The sequence below is a fragment of the Sparus aurata genome, chromosome 13, assembly GCF_900880675.1.
Source record: "Sparus aurata chromosome 13, fSpaAur1.1, whole genome shotgun sequence".
Classification (NCBI taxonomy): Eukaryota; Metazoa; Chordata; class Actinopteri; order Spariformes; family Sparidae; genus Sparus; species Sparus aurata.
The window spans coordinates 4,341,049-4,368,958 of record NC_044199.1 but is presented as its reverse complement, the minus strand read 5'-3'; the positions used below and the strand labels follow the sequence as shown (position 1 = coordinate 4,368,958).

General features: G+C 45.2%; 1 protein-coding gene across 2 annotated transcripts in view; it reads right to left on the bottom strand.

Annotated features, from left to right (window-relative positions):
• The window catches only part of LOC115594213 (calcium-binding protein 8-like), a 36,588-nt gene extending 29,455 nt beyond the window's left edge, over positions 1-7,133 (bottom strand). The window contains exon 1 of one of the 2 annotated variants that reach the window (XM_030438108.1): positions 7,104-7,133. The gene's annotated coding sequence lies outside the window, so the exon portion shown is untranslated. Of the gene's footprint in view, positions 1-4,158; positions 5,050-7,103 lie in introns of those variants that run through there. The other variant, XM_030438106.1, reaches the window with a different exon arrangement.
• Positions 7,134-27,910: the final 20,777 nt, after the last annotated feature.

Sequence of the window (27,910 nt, the reverse complement as noted above, 5' to 3'; positions counted from 1 at the left end):
GAATCTTTAAAAGCTACAGTCTACTTGGTCTGATACACACCACACACACACACACACACACACACACACACACACACACACACACACACACACACACGTGCTCTCTCTTTTCAACCTATCAATGCAGATGGAGAAAGACGGAAAGATGTTATAGACATAACGAGACAGAAACAGACAGAGTGAGTGTCTCGTATCTGCAGAGACCCTGCAGCCGTCTGCCGGGATTTTCTTATTTTCTCACTCCGTTTCTGTGCTCAGGACATTTTAACGACCCAAAATGTCGATATTTAACCTGACTCTACCTTTTAGTTTAAAGGGGCACTGTGCAGTTTTGGAGAAGAAATGCAAAAGATTTTTTATTTTCAGTATTAATAAGGTAATAATACAGACTCTGAAACATTTTTAACTCTTCCATAACTGAATAAACACGCTGTTCTCAGAGGAAAACAAGGTCCCAGATCACTGTTTGAAGCTAGAACGGTGGCAGGGTCCGCCACATATAAACAAAGTAAAACAGTATGAAACTGTGTCATCTGTTTGTTTATTCAGTTTATTTAGTCATGAATAATAAGTACGCAAGCCCTAAAGAGCCATGCTTTCATTTTATTCCCTTTGTTTTTTCAATGATAACGAGTTAATTTCATTTGTTTTCTTGAGATCTCGAGTTATTATCTCGAAATAACAACTGCCGTTTTCCAGAGATAATGGGATAATTTTCTCGAGATCTCGGGGTAACGAAACTTTGTTTTCCTGAGACAATGATATAATTACTTTGAGACAATGACTGTGATATGATAGGCCTGAGAGGTAGTAATATGTAGTTAACGACGACATCAGGCTCACTTAGATATAGCTGAAGACTTGCTAACCGTCTTTTTAGATTACGCACACTAATGTGTATATTACCTGTAATAGCAAGGCATAATACTATTTCAGCCTGTGTCAGGCCTTGATTGAAAAGATATGTGACGTGGTGATCGATATGCTCGTGCTCCTCTGACGATGCTACACTGCGTGATGTTTCCTGCAATGATTTAATAAACACTATCGTTTTGTTTTCTCAAGCAAGATCTCGAATAAATGATCCCGTTGTCTCGGGAAAACAGGGGAAATAAAATGTATGAATGCATGGCCCTTTAGGGCTTCCGTAAAGAGGAGAGTTTGTTTAAACATTTCTTTAGGCATTAAACAACGGCCAATGAAGATCTCTCTCTTAGCACACCTTTAATAGTTTTTGAATTGTATTAATGACGTAAGGTTTGGAAATGCCCTGTTGAAATGTAAGACTGAAGAATACTTTTAACTTTCGTACATTTCACAGCCTGTAGTTTCGTGCTTTTACTCGAGTAAAGAAGTTGAATCAGTACTTCTACTTCTACCGGACACAGACAAATTGTCTCTACGCTGTTGTTTGTTTGTGGAAGCGACTGACGAGGCCTTCAGGCCCGCCAGAACAAATGCATACTTTGGAGTAAACATGGTGGGAATATGTGCATGTTGCTTGTTGCTGTGCTTTATGTGCATGTTGGCAGACGCAGCAGATTTTTACATGTGCATTTGTGCATTAAAGGTTTATGTTTAAGCACACCTCGGCAGAAATGAATGAATCTGCGGGCCATGTTCAAACTCCTGCGGGAATGTAGATGTAGGAAACATGTAAACGAGTCGTACGGTTGCGTCATTTTCTCCCCTTTGAGTGGAGATGTTTGACAAGAAGAACTGCAGAATATAAAAGAGTCATGGTGCAACGATCATGAACCTTTAATGGACCTTAAATAAATGAGAATCTCCAGATTAAACAGGACCCAGCAAATATTTAAACGGTGGCAAATTAATAAGACATATGATAAGAACCTAATATAAGAGAATGTATTTTAACAGTCCATCTGCTCTCACAATTGTTCCCCTGACAGAAACTCCCACTCACTCACGGCAAAAACCAGCAGACGCACACACACACACACACACACACACACACACACACACACACACACACATACATCAAACTCCTCTCTCTCCCTCGCTCCCCCTCTCTCTCCCTCGCTCCCCCGTTTCTCTCCCATATATTTTTGGAATTGTGGGTTTTTTTTTCTACTCATGAAAACACAGACTGTTGTCACAGAGACGGACATGAGAGCTGACAAGGACAAGCTTTAGCAGAAAAGCTCCATCTGATAAGTCTCACTGCCTGGCAGGAAGACAGACAGACAGACAGACAGACAGACAGGTGAGACAGGGACAGAGAGAGACAGACAGGAGGGGGGGGGGTGAGGATGAAAGAGGTGAATGAAAGCAGGCTGACTGACGGCGTTTGAACTGTGGGGGTCACCTGCGCCCCGGGGAGGCTCAGTTTCGCGGCTTCAGCGTGGTGATCAGAGCGAACTTAAGCTCAGACGGGAGTGAAGAGGCCGAGATGAAGGCAGAGCATCAACCCAGATTGAAACCAAAAGCTGAGAATGTGGTGAAAAAGGAGAATCGTGTTTTTTTTTTCCCTCACCTCCCTCGGTCCCCGTGGAGAGAGATGCATTAGCAGAGTGGCAGAACAGAGCCGAGGGGTCACTACAGTGTTTTTTTTTTCCCCCTCTCACAACAGTGTGCCATCACAGGCAGGCAGCCCTGACGAGACAACAGAACCAAGCCTCGATCAAAGGAACCAGGTTGTTTGCAGCGCAGCCACCAATTAGGCATCAAAACATGCGAAACCGTGTGATTTAACTTCATCCAGGGACTCTCTGATCCGCACGAGATCTGTGAGCTGGACCTCAAGAAAGACATTCGACAAAATTATTCTCTTTCTACTTCGAGCCACCGAAACGTCAGTTCGCTCTTCGTGTCTACTCCAGTTTTGGGAGACGAGACCGCTGCCGCCTGCCAAAAATAATGAGAGGGTGCAGTTGATCAGCTGAGTGCTGGATGAAGGTAAAACTGCAACTCTGCCATTTGTCAGATGGACCACAGAGACACACACACACACAAACACACACCCCCAAGGGAAAGGAGGAACAACTGTAGCATCAAAGAAGGGCATGTGTTGCCTCAACAGGCAGCGCGCAATAAAATGGCCTCCTATTAGATTTGCGGCTAAACCAATCATAAGAAACGCTTCATGGAATTCAACTGGCTTCCCTCCCTGCTCAATGTCACACTGTCACACAGGAGTCACCTTGGGCAGCCTCCACACAGCAGCTGCCTCTCAGAGCTGAACTCTCACAGTGTTTCCTCAGCGGAGGCGCTGGATGAGCTGCCCATCTTGTTGCAGCTGGAGGTCAGCCTGGGTCATCCAGCTGGGAAGGTGTGCAGCCCTTCATCTCCTGTCAGCTGGCCTAAGACTACTTGGGCACCCATGGATGGTCTGCCACCCTCATTGCGCCATGAGTGGGGTGTCTGAGAATACAAGAAGAAGAAGAAGAAGAAGAAGAAGAAAAAAAGAAAAAAGGCAAAAACATGCGCGCTACCCGCCAAAAATGCTCGCACCCACACCGCCCAATGCCACGCACGTCCTCCATCCGCTCCCCGTCCACAGGCGGGTCTCCTCCGGGGTTTCAGATGATGAATGTGCGCGAGGCAGGTGACAGATCTGGCCATCATGCTTTATGACTGTGGAGTTTGAGAGCATCTGGCAGTGAGACCGAGTACAACCGGGCTCCAGATCGCAGCCAGTTTATCAGCAGCAATATGTGCGCCGCCACAGCTGAGTGAGCGTCATGTATATGTGTGATGGACTGCTCTACGTCCGTCTGCGTGTTCAGACAATTATACTGTAATTACACTTATAGCGCGCGTGTGGCGGACCTATAATCACCCAATCACACCGATCAAACCCACGCAGCGCGCACCGACGCGCGCGCTCGCACCGCACAAACAGCTGGAAAAGAGATTTTAAAATAGACACAGACATCACTCTGTTGTCAGCCATTAAAACAGCCCAGCTCATAGTCCGTCAACACACACACACACACACGCACACACGCGCAGAGGTACATTTGTACGCACGCGCACACTCGAGCACGCTCCGCACACTCACGCGGATCACAACAGGTGCAGCCGCCTGCGCGTCTCTGCGGCCGTCAGCCGGACCGACGCACGGGCGGTAATCACCTTTATCACCTTTACCACGGCAGCCCAGAGGTGACACACTCCGTCTCATTGGCCACCTACCTGCCAGTGAACCGCCTGGTCCCCCCCCCCGGTGTGAGATTCACCCCGCTCTCTCGGTTAGAGCACCGTCGGCGGAGACGCTGAGGGTGTTTTGAATTGCCAAGATGTGTTTAGTCTGTTTGCATCCGTCCTGTGCTCTTGAGGAGTCCGTCCGACAGCCAGAGATGGACTCATTCAGTCTGTGTGTGGGACCTGCCACGGGGATTCACCAGTGTGTCATGTGCTCCGCACTTTTCAGGTTGTTATTCTAAAAAATATCAACTGGTTTGAGGAGGAGGAGGATGGTGGTGGTGGTGCTGGAGGGAGATGTTGTCCGTTTCAGCTGAAGCCCAGACACATGAATGGCCTCCCATCCGTGTCTACATCTCACTTCTCCTCATCGCCATATCTTTAAAAATTTGGGATGTAGCAGTTGGGAGGTAGTGTGCCAGATCTGCGTCCTATCAGCTCGCCCAGACGGACGCCACCCAGCCGCCCACGGGTCTGGGTCTAGAACCGGTGCTGCTGCTTCTCCTCCTTCTCCTTCTCCTCCCGTCCTCTCCTGCTGCCGGTCGCCACTTATGAAATGATAAATCACGATTCTAAATTCAATCTACTCTGTCGAGTCGGAGAGGATGATGCCTCCTGCGCGCAGCGCGGTCAAACAGCGCAGGGATGATGGGAAGGGATCTCCCGACGCTCCCGGTGCATTTATCTCGGCTACTCCCGGTGACAGAGTTAACCCATTTATCGGTCCGGTCCGGTAAGGGAGGGGCCACATGGGGGCCACGGCAGCGGAGGTGCGACTGTGTGGAAGGTGAGCGGGAAATATGCGACGCCGTGGCGCTCAATGAGGAGCTGCAGGCAGGTGTGAGAGGGAGGCGAGTCAGGGAGAGAGAGAGAGAGAGAGCGAGAGGGGAGGGAGGAGGAGGGGGAGGAGGGGGGAGGAGGGGTGAGGTCCGAGCAATTAAGGTTTCAATGGATCAGTGCAGATACAATATCTCCCCTGGGGACGCGCGCGCGCCTGTGTGTGTGTGTGTGTGTGTGTGTGTCTTTTCATTTAGCCATTCTTCTCAGCTTTAAGAGTCATTGATGACCAATTATGGTGCTTAGGAAATGACATCAGCCGCAGTACTTAAATGATGCAGTGTCTAACCCCCCTCCTCTCTCTCTCTCTCTCTCTCTCTCTCTCTCTCTCTCCTTAAATCTACCTCCCCCCCCCCCCCCCCCCCCCCCCCCACACACACACACACATCGGCCTGTCTGTGTTTTCCTCCCATGCACTCCCCCCTATATTAATTACATAATAGCCCATGTGAAGTTTCAGTCCCCCCCCCTCCAGCCAGCAGCCTCACAGCCTCCAGGCTGAAAACTGTCTGCCTGATAATTAAACAGCAGCTTGTTTAATCACCGCATCTGTCCCCCTCCTCCTCCTCCTCCTCCTCCTCCTCCTCCTCCTCCTCCTCTCCCGCTGGTTTCTAAGGGTTAACCCGCTGAGTGTGGGCCTCAGGGGTGAGACACTGTGATGTACCACCACCAGACTGCTGTTTTGTCACTGGGAGTTGAGGGTCAGTGAACAGTAAACATGGCAGTAAGTGAGACTGTGGGCAGAATAAGCCTCATTAAGGTTTTTCCATCATATTTCCTGAACGAAAACTCACTGAATTGCCCTTTAAATTCTGTCAAAGTTCCCTGAACACGTGTTTGAGCGTCTGGGCCCTGTCCATGGTGCTGAAGGTGCTTCTTGCTTCAGCAGATTCAGGCAGGACTCGTGAAGGTGAAGTGAAGCGCCTCATGTCAGCGATTTCTGCCCGTTATTAGATTTGAGTCGGATCAAAGGCACAAAGGTCGTCATTTAGAGCGAGTTAGAGGTTGTTTATCTTTCATTCATCATCTCTAATTCTACAGTGAAAAAAAAACACAAGAGCACAAATGTCACCCAGGATTTAAAAAGACCTTTTTTCCCCCATCACAGTGTTATCCAACCCTCCAAAACAAAAAAGGAATAATCATAATGGACGTTATGTTTTCACACATGTCCATTTCCTTGTTGGTTTGTGAGCAGGATTACACAAAAACTACTGAACGGATTCCCACAGAACTTGGACTGGAGGATGGGTCTCAGCCCGGAATAGACCCCACTAACTTTTGGTGCCGATCCAGATAAAGAGCAGATCTGGAAATGTCTTTAAACTCGCGAGATCAGGTGACATGTTTGTTAATTTCTCAGGGGATGACATGTGGTGGCTGATATCTACAAGAGAGTAGAATTTGATGCGGATCCAGATTGAAATCCACATCCAGCAGATTTAAACATGGTTTATCTGATATTGGATTAGATGTGATTGAATTAGAGGGTGCTGTTGGGCCTTGGTGGAGCTATGTGGTCTACTCAGTGCCATTCTAGTTTTTTTATGGAGTACATATAGACCTCTTTAAGCATCTTTTTTTTATTAATGGCACAGATTCAGGAGTCAGTAAGTCGATATCAGTCAGTACTTTGGCACCATCCTGGATTATAAAATGACTTTTGATGCCAAAACTGACTCCATCTGCAAAACAGTCATGCAGAGAATGTTTTGTTTGAGAAAGATGAGTTGTTAAAAATGTTTTATTTATATTTCTTTTAGTCAATTTTTTACTTTCACAGAGATCTGTTGGTTTGGTAACCTCAGCATGGTGAACAGAAACAGGCTGGCACACAAAAACTGGCATTAATTTATAATTGAATAATCTTGTCCTTGTTTATCCAACCAGAGCCGCTCATAGGACTAAGGTCATTTTTTGCAGACCCTCATCATACCTCAGGGAGGAGGTATACTCTCCCTAAGAAGGTCAGATAGATAGATAGATAGATAGATAGATAGATAGATAGATAGATAGATACGAAGTAGCAACACTAAAGGGCGTCAATCAACAAAAGTACAAATACAAAAAAACACAAGGAACAAAAACCAGAAACATACCGGGGGGAGACACTGGAGAAGACAACGGAAACACAGGAGAGACGGAACAAACTGACCAACACATGAGGGAGAACAAAGAATATATACAGACACTAACGAGGGGATCAGGTACAGGTGGGGGAGTGAGGCGGGAAAAGGACAGGTGAGGGAAAGGAGCGGAAAAACACTGAAAGGAGGGAAAATCACACGACACAAAAAGGTACAATTTCAAAATAAAACAGGAAACACGAGAACAACAAGAACCAGGATCAGGACAGTTTTCAAGCGAAAATGCCAGAAATTGTCTGTTTCCAGCCTCTCAAATAATTAAAATCTGGGGACAACAAGACATTTGATGACAAAAAACTAGGATGGCATACCTCCGCCGAGGCCCGACAGAACCATTCATCTGCCTCAAATTGTACCGACTCACAGATACCAGACACCTAAACATGGTGGATTTTTTTCATCTAGATCCATGAATTATTCCCTTTGAAAGACGCAGCCCTGCAAAGATTGAAGGAAACGAGGAAAGAAACCTGGATGGCGTCTCTTCTGCGCCAACATCCAGCCTCCACCACCGAGTTTTGTGACAATTAGTTCAGTAATTTTGGTCTTAACCTGCTGACAAACCAACCGACCAACAAACAAACAAATGAAATACAGTAAAAACACAACATTCTTGTCAGACGTAATAAAAAAAAAGGGGAGAAAAAATAAATAATCCAACTTGAAGGGGACATAAAGGTCTGATTTGCATGAATTCCCAGCTTTAATATCAACGATTAAGCCTCAACTACAAGCCTCCAGAGCAGCTTCACTGCTTGTTGTCAGATTTAAGTCTCTTATCTCTGCTGCAAACTTTGAAGAGCTCAGTTCTCTCAGCTGGTGCTTTTGATGATGATGATGACGATGATGATGATGATGATGATGATGGAAACCGTCCGGCCCAAATTCTGTCACAGGTGTTCAGTTTCGCTGACATCTGGTGACTCTGAAAACTAATGATTCACATCGTTTTCATCCTCATCAAACCCTTCATGAGTGACTCACGACTCATCTTTCCTTTTCATTTGTCACCCGTAATAACGTCAAAGTGTGACTTCTTCAACCGCGACAGCTTCACTGTTTCCACCGCGTGATTATAAACTATATAAATGATGAATGTTGGACTCTTACAGCTGAAATCTATAACGTTCAGTCCACTCAACTGGGTGCCCTCCAGTTCCTCGTCCTCTAATGCTCGCCATATTACTGGATCCATCTGCTGGGCTCAGCTGTGCAGGCGGGTATCCGGCCAGGTGATAATCTAAATCTCATGGTGAGTTGAGCACAATTTCTCAGGTGCTGAGAAATCCAATTTATTGCTTTTTTTTTTTTTTTTTTTTTTACAGGTGGGGAGGTGGGCGAGTCAAACACGGCTGAGTGTGCTGCAAACATTTGCAATTCATTCACAAGAAGCAAAAACATTCACACACGCACACACGATAACAAACTGCCAGCAGCAGCTCGTCTTTGTGTTCCCGTCAATACAAACCTCTCCGCTGAGTCAAAGAACTTGACTTATTTTCAGCGCCCTGATTCACTGTGCTGCAGCTCCCCGCTGACTGACTGACTGACTAATACACTTCACCCTGAGTAAAACATGGATCGTACATCCACAGCTGGATTCTGCAAGGCAACCTGAGAGAACTGACAATTGACGAAAACCTCAGGCTTCTCCAATACAAAGAAGGGAGTCGTGAGAGGAAGTCTGAGCCATCAAACAGCCACGGGGACGCACCAACCATACTCTGACCTCACAACAAATCAATACAGGCAGGCATGTCGGCCATCAGAAGCCGTCGCCCTGCTTCCTCCTGTGACGTTCACTCTGTCAGAGCGTTTATTGCTCACTAATAGAGACACGCTTTCACTCTGCGTCCTGAGCTTTAATCACTACATAAATGAGACCGTGACTAAAACATGGCCTGCAGTGACGGGCGTCACACTCCACATATTTTTAAATTAGACTGTTGACAGTGGAGAGTGCTGTGAATTGGAATGGGATGCGATAAGATAAGAGGCTAAATTTGAATCCCGAAGCAGTCGGAATGTCTGACGACCACCAGGAAACCCCCGAGACGGAAATCAAGTCGAAGTCAGCTTTAAGAAGATAGAAAGCAAAGTGCTGCTTCATCGTTTTGAGTTTTGACGTCAACAGATTTCTCCTCAGTGATCTCAGCAGGTGTGCAGCTGAAACATATCCGACAGGTATTCTGGTCCTGTCCCATTTAGTGATTTATGAAGAAGCAGCAGTGCCTGAAAGTCAATCCTGTGACGTGCCGTAAGCAAGCGTAAGGACTTACGTATTAGAGTAGAGTGGTCAGTTTGCTCGGTTTATGTCAGAACTGCAGCAGCTGCATGAGGCCGTTTGGTCTTTTCAGGAAGGCCTATAAAAAGACTGTTGCAGCTGTTAAATCTGCCAGAAATAAAAGCATGAATGAGTTTCTTTATAGCCGTGATAGCACAGATACAGAAGCCCTGAACAGCCACCAGTCAAACACACTTCCTCAATTTTCCTGCGTTTTATTTGTTTTTCTTGAGATCACAAGTTATTATGTTCGTGTCATTATCACGAGGAAACATCTGTTGTTTTCCAGAGATAATGAAATCATTTTGTGGAGATCTCAAGATACCAAACTTGGCGACTCAAAGCAGACGAGTTACTGTCCAGTCGACTACAACCTCTTTGTTGGCCGATGGAAAAGAAACTACCAACATTTGTGCGTGTTTGAATCTTATGCCTAAAAAAAGGTTCTTAATCCACGTTCCCTCCTCGCTGTCTGACTCTTTCCGGAGAAGTCCTAGCTACAGGGGAGCAAATGAAACGCACCTGATACCTCCGAGACTTCTCTGGATTTGAACATTGAACGCAACAAATTCAACACTGCACACGCAGCAGCAAACCAGACAGTGGAATGGTGAATTCACAGGCTTTAAGAGTCTCCGCACGGCCGTCTTCTGAACAAGAACATTTTCATTTCACAGTCTGTGTTCAGATATGACAGTTTATTTCCCCCATACAGTGAGAGGTGACGATAATGTGCTGTTTTAATAGCCCTCTTCCGAGCAGTTTATTTATCAAAAATGAAGGGGTTATCTTGAGGGGCGGCATCATTTGTGAGTCTTGTGATGATAAAGCTCAAAGGGGGGAGATAATAGGAAATGAACTCAAACCCTCTGACTTTATTCCGCAGCACACGGCTGTAGGAGACGCAGCCCTCGACTGCTACTTCAAATACATCTTATGTAAACGCTGTCTGCTTTGTGAAGTCGCGACCGGCGGAGGAGCGGCGCCTTGATCCTGCTCCTTGCTCCCTCGTGAGGTGGAAACCTGGAAACATGAGAAGGCAGATTACGGTTTCAGATCACAGCCCGACTGTATTATACATTCAACCTCTCTCCAAATCCAACCTCATTTTCATTAGCATTTAGATATTGTCATCATCCATTCCACTCCACATCCCTGCCAGTCCTGCAGAAACGATGACCTTCCACGGAGGGAAAAAAAATGAATACCAAACTGGATCCTGTCAGCCCGAGTTTTGCACGGCACGCATCATGGAAAATTACATTTGGGATTAATTCACAGTCGCCTATGTTCTCTGCATTGGGAGCAGCAGGAGATGTAAAAACAATCAGCAGATAGGCGTGAAGTAACGCGTTTGTGTGCTGATGTGTCCAGGCGAAGTAAATGTGCAAGTGAGCAAGAGACGGCGATCAAGAAAAATCTGTGTCAGACTTGTGAATGTTCGGAGGCTGCCAGACATAATTATATAATTCAATCCCAAAAAAACAGCTCAAAGGTCGCCCAGCCAAACAATAAACATGGGCGACCTGCAGAGTTTCCAAAAAACTCTGTCTCAAACTGTTCCTCCTCGCACACAGAAAACGAAAACGTGTCCTGAAACGTATAGAATATCTTAAACAGCTGGGGGTGAAACTAAAAGTCCCCTCCAGGAAGGTTACGCGTGCGTCACCGCATGAATAATGCAACGCTGACTGGATTTGACATCCAGACCTTTGGAGGAAAGAGTGCGCGCCGACACATGCATGTGAACGAGAGAGAGGGACGGAAAGTGTCGAGGTAGAAATGTTAAACTAGATGACGGACATTGTGAGATAATTATAAAAAATATGGGACTGAACTTATATAGGCTGTGAGAGAAATTGAGCGGAGTGCAAAAATGTCTGCATCATTTTGCCCGGAGCACTGAGGCCGAGGCCAGAGGCACCCGGTCTGCGGTCGGGCAGCTAACATGTAAAAGCACTACACATTCAAACAAGTACGTGCAGGCATCCACGTGTTCAAGCATTCCTACGCACAAAAAACCTCACACACTTGACGTCAATGCCAAACGTCAGCCTCCTAGGGTGGAAACTGTGGCAGCAAGAAGCCAGGAAACCCACAGAGCGATTCAGAGAGCTGCTGGTCAAACCTGAAAATACTGACCCAGCCTCATCAGCAAAACAACCATATAAAGTGCACTGACGGTGAACGCTCCTGTTAGGCGGCGACCTCGCGTGGCCCCAGTTATTATTACTGCAATAAAGGAGGAAGTCAGGCGATGAAGTGTAAAGAGTGAGAAGTCCACATCAGGGTGGAAGTCGGGGACGAACGTCAGCTCCAACAAGCACGGGAGTCTCACTTAAAGGGATATTCCGGTGTAAGTTTAATCCATGGTCTAACACACCGTGAAACTGTGTTCGACTCTCTCTCGAGAGACAAAGTTTGCAGACCGCTAGCTAATGTAGTTTTAGCATCCTCAGAAACGACTGCATGACAACATTACACTGCAGTAAATGGGTCCAAATATAAAACCGCCACCAAAAAGCCACAAATAATGCTCAGAACAGCACCAAACTTCAGCAACAGTAGAAACAGGGTTCCGGCACATGCTTCCCCACAACAAGGAAGGCTTCTCGGGTGGTGACTTTCGTTTATATTTTCCGACAAATACGGCAACTATATCAAATGTTAGATGCCTCGAAATATGTGCTGGGACCCTATTTGTACTGTTGCTGAAGTTTGGTGCTGTTCTGAGCATTATTTGTGGCTTTTTGATGGCGGTTTTATATTTGGATCCATTTACTGCAGTGTATTGTTGTCCTGCGGTCGTTTCTGAGGTTGATAAAACTACGTTAGCTAGCGGTCTGCTAACTTTATCTCTAGAGAGGGAGTGTAACACAGTTTCACGGTGATTTAGACCATGGATTAAACTTACAACGGAATATCCCTTTAAGACCACTGTTGGTGTCCAAGGTGAAGTCAAAAGTAAAAAGTAGTTTTGCTCATAACTGAAGTTCAATAACACATTTAACGGTGACGGTGATATATGGGAGTGACCAGCAATTGACTTTCAGTACAGAGATATTTCAGTGATCAATATTCATACATGCAGGAAAAACTGAACACATTTCCTGAAGCAATTAATCAGAGCCTCAGAGATTTGATTGGTCAAATTTAACTTTACAGGCCGTGTTTAAAAGCAGTAACCTACCCAAACCTTAATCAGCCAGCGAGGGATATTTTGGCAGCACCGTCACACCACCGCCTATAATTTCCTCCACAAGTAGCTCCTCCATTTCCTCTGCAGATTGAATTATGGAGAAATGGTCCTCATCGACCCGGCGCTCAAAAATGGAGCGATTTTCGATGTATATTCGGTCCGGGGCCTTTCCTCCATCAGAGCTGTGCTGTATTTGCATAATGAAAACACTGTGAGTTACAACACTCGTGTGCAACTAGGACACCGAGAGCGCCTTCAAGAAAGTCAATGACGATTCACCTGCTCACTGTTTTTAAGCTGTCAGCTAAATAACTACAGCAAAGTGGCTTTGACAGCCTGTAATGACATTAGCCACGGTAACTTTAACATAGTTTGTCGCCCCGTGCTGTCCACAGACCATAAAATTAGGAATTACTGCCAACTCCGGGGTTCCGACAGGCGCGGAGACGAGCTGGTAGACGCGCTAACGAGTTAGCTGTGCGCTGCGAGTACCGCGGTGACCCGCATGCACCTGCAGGAGACATGATGGATGTCTCCTCAAAATGTAACACCGCTTCCATTTGGAGATTACTGGGTGACTCATCATCGCCCCTAAATAGATGGGTACACTCAGGGATACACATGCACATAAACAACACTCTCACAAACGTTGTATTCCAATATATCTTCCTGCTGCCTGTCAGTCGGTGCGGTTCACCCCGGGAATGACTGATCCACGGACCCTCCCTTTATGTTCCAAGCAGATTCCATTCCCTCGTTTAATTATCTGGTAATGTTTTGGTAAATTAAAAGCTCAATTTGTCCCAGAGTTTCCCCTGGCATTCAACGGGAGCTGCTAAAGCCTGGAACAATTTAATTTTTAATGGCTTTCAGGGGAAGTTTTAGTGCGACATGATGGTCTGAATGTTATTTTTAAGCCTTTTTTTTTTTCCACCTGAGAAATAAAAATAGATGGTGATGGATGGAAATCTTGTCATTTTTTGGCATTAAAATGCGTAATGCGCAAAATATCAGCGATAGGAAACTTCAATGAAAGAACATCAGATCGGCCTTCAAAAAAAATCCCATATCAGCTGAACCCTAGCAGACACACAAACACACACACACACACACACACACACACAGCACGAATAAATCTCACACCTTGGTAGGTTTAAGCTGTTCTAGTCTGTTTTCTCTTCTGAGCCCGGCAGCTGCCAGTCCATCATCCCTCCAGACACCCAGAATTCAGCAGCAGCAGTTTTCTTCTTATCCTGTCTGCTTCCAAATGGCTAGAGTTAGAATCAGCCCAGAATTTATATCCGAAAGGCACACAGGCAGGAGGTGGAGGAAGTCAACAAGCTAATAAAAAACATTTCACTGGACATATTTTGTGTAAGCGCCTCTGAGTCTCTGTGTATCTTTGTGTATAACCGTATGAAAAGCGAAGGCAAAGCCACGCTTCAGAACCTGAGTTAATTCAGGCCGTAGAAAGGTAAATACAAACCACAGTGAGAGCAGCAGCAGGAAGACAAACGAGAAAAGTAACTGAATCAATGAGATGAGATAATAATAAAACATGAGCACGTCCCTGTGGCCCGGCTCGGCCCGAGCATCATTACCAACACATGTAGGAGAGGCCTTCCTTTAAAAACTGAGAGTGCACCACACACACACACACACACACATAACAGCACCCTCTCAAAAACACACACTGATACACACACACACACACACACAAAACCCATCATCCACCCACACACACACACACACACACACACGCACATACACACACACACACACACTACCACATGCTGGTAACGGACCCAAATGAGGTTTAATTAAAACACGATTACATTACTTTTAATTCATGATATGGTAATGTTGCCGGCATCACTGCTGAAGTCTGAGGGATAAAATTAACAGGATTAAGAAGTTCAGCTCCGCTCCAAACTTTAGGAATTACAGAGTAAACAATCCTGAGAAGTCATTTGATTCCAACACAAAAAAACAAAAACGCTCTGCGGACTGAAAGAAGCGATCCAAAGCCACCCGGAGCAACAAAAACAGAAAAAAATCCTGTAGTCTCCTCTTTCCATAATAGTTAACTTAAGAGATTTGTATTCATTATTTTGAAAAGCAAGTCAAGAACGCTGCACAAAAACGTTCCAGTCGATTTAATCAGCAAATAAATGTGCAGAAAAATATCATAAATCATACAAAGCAAATGTCCAAAGATGCACATTTTACAACACATGTAAAATAAAATGTTATCTCTTAAAATAAGCAAAATGATCCGCCAACAGAACGGCAACATTTTACATTTACATTACAAGGTGGAATGACCACAAGTTGAAGGTAGAGCGTTAAACCAAAAGTCTCCGCACGCTGTCCGGGCTCCATGACGCGGAAGATCGGGAAGTCGAGCCATGTTGGTTTCAAGCGACATTGAGCTGCTTTCACAGGAGTGAGTAGAAACACTGTGTTTAATGTAACTAGCTCTCGTTAGCAAGTAGCTCGTTAAGCTGTGGTGCTAAGTGGACCTATTAGCTGACTGGAGTAACCGAGGGCAACGGGTTTAAGCTGGACTGGCTCAGGCAGTCAGCTCTTCTCAGTTTGTTATAAGACAGAAACTTGAATTCATGCGGTGCACGGTTGTGTTTTTCTGAAAATAGATGTTAGAGCTTCTCCCTTCTTGACACTTTGTGAGTTTATTTTGTTTATGTATCAGAATAAGGCGGATATTCTTGCTTTTGAACAGCACGTTCTAGTGAATGTGGTTGTTTACATACCTGCCCATACCCAACAGACACAGCTGGAGGACACCAGGCGACGGCACATGATGCTTCATTGTCCTGTAGTTGTTCCTGCAGCTGCTGACGGCTGACTGTCACATCTCCTCACTGGCCCTCCTGCCGTTCATGTGCATCTCGCATCTTGCGGATGCTTAGCGTTGAGTCGAAATGGAGCAAACACCTCCCAGCTGAAACTACCGGAGCTGTCGGACCATCACCGAGGCTAGCAGGTTAGCATGCTAGCTCCAGTAGATATCTCTGCGTCACAAGTCATAGCCATGGCTTACAAATTGGCTCATTCAAGTTTGCAGCCAGACTAAAAACAAGTACATACGTCGAGATACAAAGAAAAGATTTAATAATTTCTTTCACAATATGTTGGAAAATGTGTTTAAATTAAGCAAATGCTGGTGCCATTGTCTTTAAATGAGGCTATAGGTGAAGGAACACATTGTTAAATCTATCCGTCATCTATTAAATGTTGTATGCAGTAAAGTATGTAACTGTGTGTTGAATACAAACAGAGGAGTTTGTTGCTACGTTCACCTTTTTGTAATATATGACTGGAGCTACAGGTTAAACAGCGCTGAGGCATCTTGTATCAACTGATCCGTATCACAGATAATACTGCACGGACAAGGTTTTGCTCTATCGCAGCCTTTCAGATCTGTCCTCTGTGGCTCGGACTCGGTCCTTTAGGTTGAATATAAATGGGCAATACACTTTTGTCTTCATCGCCAGTGTCCATAGCAGCATGTCAGAACAGTCTGGAGATTATTGCAAGTGAGGACCATTCCCTGCAGCTAATAATTCCCTTGTCAATAATGCATGAAGTCATATAAATCACAATATGTCTGTTTATCTGGCCTCCCCAAGGTCATTCCCTCTCCTCCTCGCCTTCCTCTTCTCATTTCTCATCATGCAGCCCTCATTTCTTCCCCACTATCTGAACATCACCCCCCTCATCATCCTCTCAATTCGGCTCTTCCCCTCGTCTCCCGACTCTTACTCGGCCGTGTAAATAAGTGATGACCGCCTTGGCGTGATTGTAAGTTAGTTTGTTTTCCACGAGACAAACTCGGGCTGAAAAAATCGAACATTTCTGCTCCGCTGAAGGGCACTTCTGGAAACGCACGAGTGTGTTCGTGCACGCACGCAGACACACAACTCCAATGCGACAGTGCAGCTACACCCCTGAATCCCTGCTGAGCCATCACAAGTCACGGCTCTCTAAATTAAATAACATCAAATTAGATTAAAGTAAATGAAACATCGCTGAGGAGCAAGGGGACGAGAGGATGCTCGGGTCGTGCAGGGACAGTGAGCAGAAGGAGAGAGGCAGCAGAGGAGTTTATGTAGATTTAAGGTGAAAGAGGGGTGGTGGATAGAAAAGAGGTGAGGGGGGAGAGAGAGAGAGAGAGAAGGGGAAGGTGAGGTTGGGGAGAAAGATGGAGAGGGGACGGAGCTGAGTGAGGTTACAGCGAACAAACACTGGACGAGGAGCCGAAATTTGTGCAACACCCCCTTCCCTGAACCTAATCTGAACGGCAAATAATAACAGGATGGAAATACACCTCGTTTCATGTGCGGCCAGCTCGTCAGAAAATATCCAACTCGGCTGCCATGACAATTGCCATGGCAACATATAAGCTTTCTGAGTCATGCGTTCGTTGGCCCAAACTCGCCGCTTATTTCCATGACAACATTATCGAAAAACGGTTTTATAGTAAACGTACCAGCATAAGTGTGCAGCATGACAACAAAAGGCCGTTTTTGCTCCATTCAAGTTCTGGTGAAGGGCCGTAACGGCGCTGAGGAGTGTCGCTATTGCAAAGCCGGGAGTATTTTGCAACTACAATAGCGGCGTACACTTTTGGCAGTGAAGTGTCGCATAAAGTCGCAGCGGCAGCAGGTGAATAGACGCGACCTGTTTCCTCGGGTATTAATATCACCCCTGGGAAGGAGCGCTAAACTGGAGTCGGAGGCGGGCGACCGTGGAGGGGAATCTTCATTCAGTGCTGGGCAGTAAATCAACTCTTGCTAGAAGGCACAAGGAGAAAGAAACCTCCTCCACCTGCCTCCCCACACCCGACCGCTCCCCCAGTAGCTGTAACCTGTTCCACTCACCCCAATCCATCGACCTTTCTTCCCCCTTAATTTACCTCCTTTTCCCTCCGCTTTCCTTCCTCCCAGCGTTTTCTCTCTCACATGCACGCCCCCTCATCTCATCGCAGCGCTCCTACCTTAGATTTCATTAAACCCCCCTGACTCCACCTCTCCCTCCACCAACCCAATTTTCTCACTTCATCGTAGGCAGTTGCCTCTTTCCCATCATCCAGGTCTCCCTCGGCTCCCCCCCCCCTCCTCCCCACCCCTTCCTCTCTTCTCACCTCCTGCTGGCACGATCCCCAGAGAACGGGGAAAGGAGGTCAGCTTTGTCACAACACAGGTTCACATTTCATTGCCACAGCGTCGGGGCTGCCAGGATGCACGATTGATGTTTTTTTTTGGGGGGGGGGGGGGTTTCCGCTGGCCCAGAGAGAAGCTGTACCGAGCAGACGTCGTCATCCACCGATAAAGAATGAAAAGAAAGTCAAATAGAAAGTGATAACGGAGGAAAATAAAATATGCTGTGGGGAGATTAGCCACCGTGACCGGGAGAGACTAAGAGAGACAAACAACTCAGATCAATATGTAACACAAATCTAGCAGAAATATCACATATTATATCTTTAAATATTCTCACGTTATGTCTGTATGTTCGGTCAAACCTCTGAGATGTTTCTAAGTGTTCATTCGCTCCCCGTCGCCTGTTTTGTGTCGTACTTCATTTCGTGCTCTCTGATGAATAATGTCTCTTTGAACTGAGCTGAACTGAAAGAGAATGAGATAATGAATGGCATGTAGTTAGCGTGCGATTCATAAATACTAATGAGTAAAGCGTATATCAGCGGCATCGAGCAGGTGTGAGCTCTCTCTCGCACACACACACACACATGCACGAACAACAGGGCCAGGGATAAAAACACGAGGTAGAATGATGATATTTGCCCTTGTTTGAACTGGAACAGCGGGCAAAGGTCTCCATCTGTTGCCAATGTAATGCCCCATAATAAACTCCCTCCTCTATCTGTCAATACCGTCTTCATTTCACCACTTTTATTGGCCTCCATCCCTCCAAATAAGTCACTCCTCGCTCACCAGCATCTGATCTCTGCTACAGTAACGTCTGAACATGATAGATGTTTGAGACTGTGCTGCTCATAGGGAAATCAGGTAAACATGTTTAATGCTTTTGTGCCCGTCTCGGTTGACTTTGAACTCGGCCACCTCCGGCACGTCACCATCTGCCAGCAGCTTGTGAGGAATCAAAAAAAAAAAAAACCCTGCATGAACCATCCACTCGGCAGTAGAACACACACGGCGTCTCTATTTCCACATGTAATCAAACATGAATTAAATTAGAAATGAGCGAGTAGCATCATCTGAATCATTCTGACCAACTCAATTTCCTGTATCTGTACTTGGACTGGGCGGGGTTTAACAGAAAGTGGGCGGTGCCAAACTGAAGTTGTTCCTTTAAGCCTAATATGGATCAGAAATAGCTATATTTATTATCTATTAGAAAACTATTCACAAAACAGAGCTGCTGATCATTTTTTTTTAACACAAGAGGTGGAGAGCTTTTTTACAGAGCGAATGTATGCTGGCTACACTGACAACATTAGCTAGCGTATGTTGTGGATGCATGTTAGCGATAATGTTGTTAATGCTAGCTAGCTAACTTTAGGGCAGCACTATATGCAGGGGATATACTGTAGAACTCATCCATTTTTACTTTTTCCCCACAAACTGGCAACAAAGAAACGCAGATGTTGCATGCTATTAGCTCACAAAACTTGTCAGAAGCTTGAACCAACGATCAGGATTCTTAGACAGACATAAACAAAATGATCTTGGATCCAACCAGTGGTGGTTCTAGACCAGTTTTAATAGGGGGGCCAGGTTGGGGCCGGCTTTTTTGTTAGGGGGCACCTACAACCCGGAAAAAAGGATAAATCGCTCATTCGGACAAAGCAGTGTTTACAATTTCAGCAATTTTGATTGGGTAGTAAACTGCTAAGACACTTTATTTCTGCCTTTCCCTTTAGAACAAAATCATTGCAAGAAATCTGTCATTGTATTAATGATGCAGACTCCCTGTCAGGGGGGCCAGAGGGGGGTCCAGACTCAGAGTTACGGGGGCACTGGCCCCTGTTGCCCCCCCCCCCCCCCAGAACCGCCCCTGGATCCAACAACATATAAAAATGATTAATTCTCAATCATAAGAGTGTTTTTCAGGAAAACAAGCTACAAGCTCTACAAGCTCTGCAGATGTATTATTTTTAATACATGATTTGTCTACATAAAAATGGTTTCAATATGACCTTTACTCATAAAAAGCACATTATCCTCACCGGATAATCAGCACTTTACTGCACAAGTACTAAATCAACCCTGCATCAAATAACAAATCTGAACACTTTGCAGGGTCAGTCCAGCTGTTATATGCCCATGAGTGATACAAGAACATAAAGAAATATTCCAAAAATGCTAAAAGACAGTTTATTCAGTGGGTGCAGGAGCTGGTGTCTTTTCACGTCTGTTCAAATCAAATTGGGATCTCAGATCATGGTGGATGAGCTGTACGGAGACCATTTCTTCTATTCTACCCATTTTTAAGTAAACTTTTCCACCTTTTCTTATAATTGGCCAGTCTACATGATCTTCACTAACATGCTTCTTGGAAACCGGACGCCAAACCTTCCTGTCAGCACCTGAAAGAGGAGCGAGCTCATGTAACCACACCGTGCTCAACGTCCTGCTGCTGCAACAACCGGTGCCGGAGACGGACGCATGAACAGGGTGGAGGTAGACGTTCAGGGGGCGAGCTCACCTTGATGTGAGACAGCCAATCAGATGCCAGTATGTCCGTCTGTCTCTAAAAAGTCCTCCAGCCGCCCTGGAGAGCAGGACACACAACAAGCTAAAGAAGAGATATCTCTGCGTCACATCATCAATGCACATCACACACTTACTGTACACACACACACACACACACACACACGTCCATCAAGCACAGCGACACACACTGACATCTACATGTTGTGGGCCTGAGTACATTTTTTTTTCTTGTATTGAATTTTCTTCAAAGTCAAACAAAACACGGAGAAACTCGTTGCAGCAGCTCGAAACACTGCGATGAGAAGATTGAATGCCCCGATCGATTTCTTGGGAATATCAGTGTGTGTGTGTGTGTGTGTGTGTGTGTGTCCTTGTTTGCGAGTGTGCGCAGGAGCAGATCAGCATGCGTTCATGTGTGTCTGCACAGAGTATTGATTCTGTAACGGGAGGATCAAAGACATATGCAGGAAGAAAAAAGATGTCCAGCGAACAATTAAAGGCTACTTTGTGTCACTCGGTAGATTCACCCCCCCTTCTTGCTCGGTGTTACCTCCTTTTCTGTAATATTCATTCGCTCTTTTCACGCGGGGCAGACGTGCGAAGAACATGAAAGACCGCACGGATAAATGAAACCATGAGGGGGGGAAGAGAGGGAGAGAGTAACATCAATCACTTGTTCTTTTCAGGGCATCGGACTTAAATGGAGCATGTGAGGAAAGAGGAGACGAGCGATGTTTTCTCTGCAATTACGATGTCGCCGGTGCCGTGTATGGAAATAATGAGGGTTGTGTCTCAACTAATTTTTTTCATTTCCTCTGTCTTTGTCTGCTTATTGGCTTCGTCGTCAAAGGGAGTGCGTGAGCCAGCGATGTAACGGAGTCAGAACTGGGAAATGATAAGAGAGTGGATACGATTGAGTTTGAGAGAATGAGGTGTTTGGACTTTGGACTGGAAAATAGCCTAGAAAACAAGGCTGGGATAAATGTGTCTGTGTGTGTTGTTGTTGTTGTTGTTGTGTGGGGGTATATGTGTGTATCTGCCATGTAAGTGAGTGTATCTATAATGTAATTCAGGACCACATCAGTTGAAGGACAGAAGGATCAAGGGCGTACTTAATATGGAGAGGTGCTCCCCATTAACATGACAGCTGCCTGCAGAGTAACACAATAAGAAAGCCTGAACAACTCGCGCAAAAAAAAAAAGACCCAAACAGACACAAACATGTTTATTCTGCGGTGATTCCGAGCTGGGATCATGTATTCAGATCTTTACATTAATGCGAGCAGCCTCCCCGCTGCAAACCTCCGCGTTGTGCTGGGAGGCTTTCCAGATAAAGCCGCGGTCAAAGGCTTTTTCATCAGCAGCAGCTGTCGTAGATGGGGAGACACACTCTCACTTTCCCCGAGGGGATTTGCAGTAGCCGAGGCTTTGGCAGCAAAACCAAGATTTGTGAAGAAGCTCCTATTATTCAACAGAAAACGAGACTTTTTCTGGGCTGAGAGCAGCAGCGACTGGGTCTCTTAATCTGTGTGTTAGGGATACGTTACGATGTTACTCTCAGGGAATTGAAATCACACTCATTAGCTTCCAAACAGAGCTTTCTTCTCTCGCCCCAGTTTCTCTCACGAGCCAGCGTTCGCTGACTGTAACAACTGGCACACCTGCTTTCATTTAATGCGACATGGTAACATGGATATTGATTAAAGGATAAGGTCACCCAAAAAATGAAAAATGAAATCATTGTCTTGCCGTTGGAGAGTCAAGTGTAGTTTTGTAGTCCACAAAACATTTCTGGAGCTTCACAGCAAAACAGTGTTGCAGCATTCTCCGAAACAACTGAAGGAGAAGAGGACTTGTTTTAAAAAATTAAGGAGAAAAAAAGCTAAATCCAATCCAATCTCTGGGAGCTCTAAGACTCCAAACTGATTTGAGAAGATGTTATTTACACCCTTTTTTAAAGTGTCCTGTGAGTTAAGGTGGACCACTACTGTCTTCATGTGACTTTTCCGGCTTTTGATTTTAGTATTGTTTCTTACATTGAAGAAAACAAGTATTTGAACACCCTGCTATTTTGCAAGTTCTCCCACTTAGAAATCATGGAGGGGTCTGAAATTTTCATGGTAGGTGCATGTCCACTGTGTGAGAGATAATCTAAAAAGAAAAATCCAGAAATCACAATCTATGATTTTTTAACAATTTATTCGTGTGATACAGCTGAAAATAAGTATTTGAACACCTGTCTATCAGCTAGAATTTTGACCCTCAAAGACCTGTTAGTCCGCCTTTAAAAGTCCTCCTCCACTCCACTGTATTATCCTGAATCAGATGCACCTGTGTGAGGTCGTTAGCTGCATAAAGACACCTGTCCACCCCATACAATCAGTAAGACCCAAACATTCAGCATGGCTAAGAGCAAAGAGCTGTCCAAAGACACCAGAGACAAAATTGTACAACTCCACAAGGCTGGAAAGGGCTACGGAGAAATTGCCAAGCAGCTTGGTGAAAAAAGGTCCACTGTTGGAGCAATCATTAGAAAATGGAAGAAGCTAAACATGACGGTCAATCTCAATCGGAGTGGAGCCCCATGCAAGATATCACCTCGTGGGGTCTCAATGATGCTAAGAAAGGTGAGGAATCAGCCCAGAACTACACGGCAGGACTTGGTCAATGACCTGAAAAGAGCTGGGACCACCGTTTCCATGGTCACTGTTGGTAATACATTAAGACGTCATGGTTTGAAATCATGCATGGCACGGAAGGTTCCCCTGCTTAAACCAGCACATGTTAAGGCCCGTCTTAAGTTTGCCAATGACCATTTGGATGATCCAGAGGAGTCATGGGAGAAAGTTTTGTGGTCAGATGAGACCAAAATGGACCTTTTTGGTCATAATTCCACTAAGCATGTTTGGAGGAAGAAGAATGATGCGTACCATCCCAAGAACACCATCCCTACTGTGCAGCATGGGGGTGGTAGCATCATGCTTTGGGGGTGTTTTTCTGCTCATGGGACAGGACGACTGTACTGTATTAAGGAGAGGATGACTGCAGCCATGTATTGTGAGATTTTGGGGAACAACCTCTTTCCCTCAGTCAGATCATTGAAGATGAGTCGTGGCTGGATCTTCCAACATGAAAATGACCCAAAGCACACAGCCAGGAAAACCAAGGAGTTGCTTCGTAAGAAGCATATCAAGGTTCTGGAGTGGCCTAGCCAGTCTCCAGACCTAAATCCAATTGAAAATCTTTGGAGGGAGCTGAAACTCCGTGTTTCTCAGCGACAGCCCAGAAACCTGACTGATCTAGAGAAGATCTGTGTGGAGGAGTGGGCCAAAATCCCTCCTGCAGTCTGTGCAAACCTGGTGAAGAACTACAGGAAACGTTTGACCTCTGTAATTGCAAACAAAGGCTACTCTACCAAATATTAACGTTGGTGTTCAAATACTTATTTTCAGCTGTATCACACGAATAAATTGTTAGAAAATCATAGATTGTGATTTCTGGATTTTTCTTTTTAGATTATCTCTCACACAGTGGACATGCACCTACCATGAAAATTTCAGACCCCTCCATGATTTCTAAGTGGGAGAACTTGCAAAATAGCAGGGTGTTCAAATACTTATTTTCTTCACTGTATATGAGGCTCCTTTTTCAACTTCAGGGTCAATATTGTTTTTCGCTAATGACAAAACAACTAATTATCCTGCATTTCTATGGAACTAAGCTTTAGGAGCGTTCCACCTTAACTGTCCTCCAGGTTACGTCACATTCTGAGATCGATACATCTCCACTGGCAGGACGGCGGCGAGCGGAACAACCAACTGCTAACATGAGTTGTTAAAAAACCTTCTTTTTAGTAAACTCTGTGTACACAAACAATGTTCTCAATGCTCGTGTTCATGTGTAGAGACCCTGGTGATACTACGAGCAAAGTTTCATGTTGTGTCGAGACTTCTTACTGTTTTAAATATAGAGATTTTGATGCTATCGTAAAGGTGCCCGTAGCACTCCCATTGAAAACGAGTTTGACCCGAAAACGAAAATACGTTAAATCTTAAAAGTGCCTCTTTCATCGTAATTATGCTTTTACACGAAGGTTTGACTCATATACATTCACAAAAAAAGCCTAGCTTGCATTTAGGTGAGAGTTTCGCTTTAAGTTGGATCTTCACTGTAGCTGCTAAGCTAAAGGCGTGAGCATGCACCCAGTCAAACACGACCTGTTGTGAAGCTGTTTGGAGCCAATTCATGTGTTTCTGTGGCGACATGAAAATGACCAAGCAGCACCAACAACGAAGCATTTTTAAAGTTTTTATATAGAACACAAACAGACATGCTGGCAGTCTGGCTGGAAGAGGAAAGCCCACAGGAACTAGGGAGAGCCGGCCTTTATACCTCTGGCTGAGAGGTTGGAACCAATCGGCTCCCTGGACGACCTTCAATCAAACACACCTGCAGCCAATCACACACACTCGGGTCACAGAGGGGTGTTTGAGCACAGAGGCAATTAAAGCACATATAACAGAAATCTATTTTTTTCCACTAAGCAGCTGGTGAGCGGGACAATCAGCTTGAAGAGAGACTGTTGACCAGATTCTGTCCTTGATGTTCAGGAGAGAACGGATGGTTTGCTGGTCTGGAGTCAGTGTCCTTCACTCTGTGTGCAGGTGAAGCCTTTCTATTAATCTAATGAAGCTGACATTTAAAAGTCGCTAAGTCTAAATGTTAAAGGAAATCAGTGTTCGTGCCTTTGTTGTCAGTCCTACAATAACACTGCTCTCGTCCACCAAACTGTTTAAAAAAGACATTCGGCCGAGTTTGGAATTGCATATTAATGTGCTCATCATCATCTTATAAGCATGAAGTCAAACTGAGGATAATGTGTGTCCTCAAAAAGGCGAAAAATCAAAGGTACTCGGCTGGCAAAGTGTCATGGTTTGACTTTGTTTAGTTATTTCCTGTTTTATTTTGAAGTCCCCTCCTCATGTTTCATTGTCCACTTCCTCCCTTTGTCTGTTTTCCCACCATTTGTTGTGTACTGTCTTTCAATCGTGTTTCCTACATTTGCTTCCTTCCCTTCATCCCTCTGATTCTAGATTTGGATTTTTGGACTTCAGTTTTGATTGAAGCTCGATTTTAGTTTTCAGCCACCCTGCCTCAGTGTCTGCATTTGGATCCTTCTGTGTTGAACCTGACAAAAATGATTAAAAAGCCTTCGTTTATTTGGTTATTTGTTGCTGAAATTCTTAAAAACATTGACTCTGCAGGTTAAAATTTAGATGATTAGTAACCTGCACATGAACGTGATGAACAAATGGACATTTTCTGGGTGCATTGACAATGAATTTCAACATGAATTCTTACAGCTTTCTAAACGTTTTATTTAATTCTCTTTTGCATAGTGTGTGGATGCAGTGTATGCGAGACAATCCTCGATGTAGACTACAGCGGCAAGAATTTCCGAGCGCCGGTAGATTACTGCACACCAGAATGCATCACATCTCCTCAGACTGTCGATGACGGACAGTTCAAGCTCCACACACCAAACTCAGAAGGTTTCAGACATTGTCATACACGCGTCTACGTTATCAGAGTTGAGTTGCCCGAGAAGTGCCCGCAGGGGAAGCTAGCTAGCCAGCTCGCTAACTACCTCACTGGTAAGGCTGATTTTTAAACACCGTCAAACCTGTTTGATAAAAATGTCCGAAGAGGACCGGAACAGTAATATTGAATTTTTATGACTGGATGTCACATGAGACTCCCAAGAGGAACATAATGAGAGCACCTGTCGAACACAGTCAGCGTCTGGTGGTTCTGTCACCTTTTCAATGAATTATATCCAGAACGCTGTAGTTCAGCAGAGTTACTGTTGCATTTTCACCGGGAGGGATGCAGACCAACAGAGAGCATGCTGGGATTTAAAGGTCACCGTTTCAATCCCTGCACAGAGTGTTGATGTCCTTAGAAGTCATGAGTCCTGCTAAAGGCTGCGTCAGTAAGACACTGAGCTTCCTTTTCAAATCAGTCTGCAAAATGTCGTTAAAAGAAAGACGGCGGTACGTCTGTGACATGAAGACAATTATCTAACGTACAAATAAGCAACAGCTGAACAGCTCGTCCAAAATATTCTCTCTTACACGTGCGAACAAAGATCTCCTACATACAGTTCCCTCACACACACACACACACACACACACCAGAGGCGGTGTTCGCTAATTACTGACACGAGGATTCTCAAGGGGGCAGGGAAAACAGAGAGGTTCCCCCTCGGCATCCTGGGACCTGTAGCGCCCTCCGGCCTCGTTGGACCTGCGGTTCTTCCACCTAATCACCGTCGCTGGCAGCTGGTCACGTGATCGGGGAGGAAGTAGGACGGGGAACAGAGGAGCAGGGGAGACGGCGAGCGCGTGAGAGCGAAGGAAAGGATGAGAGAACGTATCGGCATAGTTAGACTTCCAGCACGTATAAACACACACGCGCGCGCACATTTTAATATCTAAATATACATACACAAACAAGGAGAAGCTGCCAAATCTCAGATGATAAGATGAACAGCCTGAGGATTTAGGAGGGGGAGCCAAAACACACACACACACACACACACACACACACACACACACACACCTTTTCTTGCTCACACTCTCTCAGTTGAACCCACTGAAATCTAATGTAAGATAAAAGCTGCAACCTGGACAGTTTTTACCGTCTGCATTTTGCATAATGTTTCAAAGGAGTGTGACATGTAGACGAGGCAGAACTTTATCCTCTCGTCTGTTTTTCGGTCGACTGACAGCTCAAACATCTTCTGTTTTTTTTAAAAGAGCCTTTCCACTCCGTGACAACAACAGAGGGCAGAGCTGCAGCTCGTGGTTCTGTGCAGACATCTCTCGTTCTGCTGCGGCAGTTTCCTCTGCTGAGTCATCTCCTTCAAAACCGTCTCCGTTCACGCCAAATCATGTCTGTAAACGAAAACAAGTGAGAGTTTGGAGCTGGAGTTCATGTAGTGGCTCAGTTTGGCTCCTCCAGATGACTCCCTTCATTTATTTGGCTCGGCGTATGTGGAACCTAATATTTGCAAATACGGCTCCCACAGACTTTGTAATTAATGTGGCCATGATTATTTTTTTGTCATTGATATTTTGGGATGCATTTTCATTATAAAAACATCAATTAAAGCTGCTTCAGGTCATTTCTGCTGCTCGGGGCGTCTCAGTCAAAACAAAAACATGGACATAAGTAGCAGTGAATCATGGGATATGTTGTCTTTACTGTTAAACAGTCATCCCTGCAGATGAAAATCTATCTGACATTATGTGAAATCTTCACAGACGAGGTCATTAAATTCTAATTACGTCTCCCAGCGACAAGTGAAACACACCTTTACCTTGAAAAACCAGGTTTTTGATATTGTTGGAACGATTTCAGAGAGTATAAGTGCACAACTCAATATAGTTAACAGAGGTCTAGTCAATCGAAGAGGATAAAATACAAAAACCATCAATTCTGTGACAGACCATGAAAATCTCTTCTCTGGCGTTTGATACAAAGCATAATGCAGCGT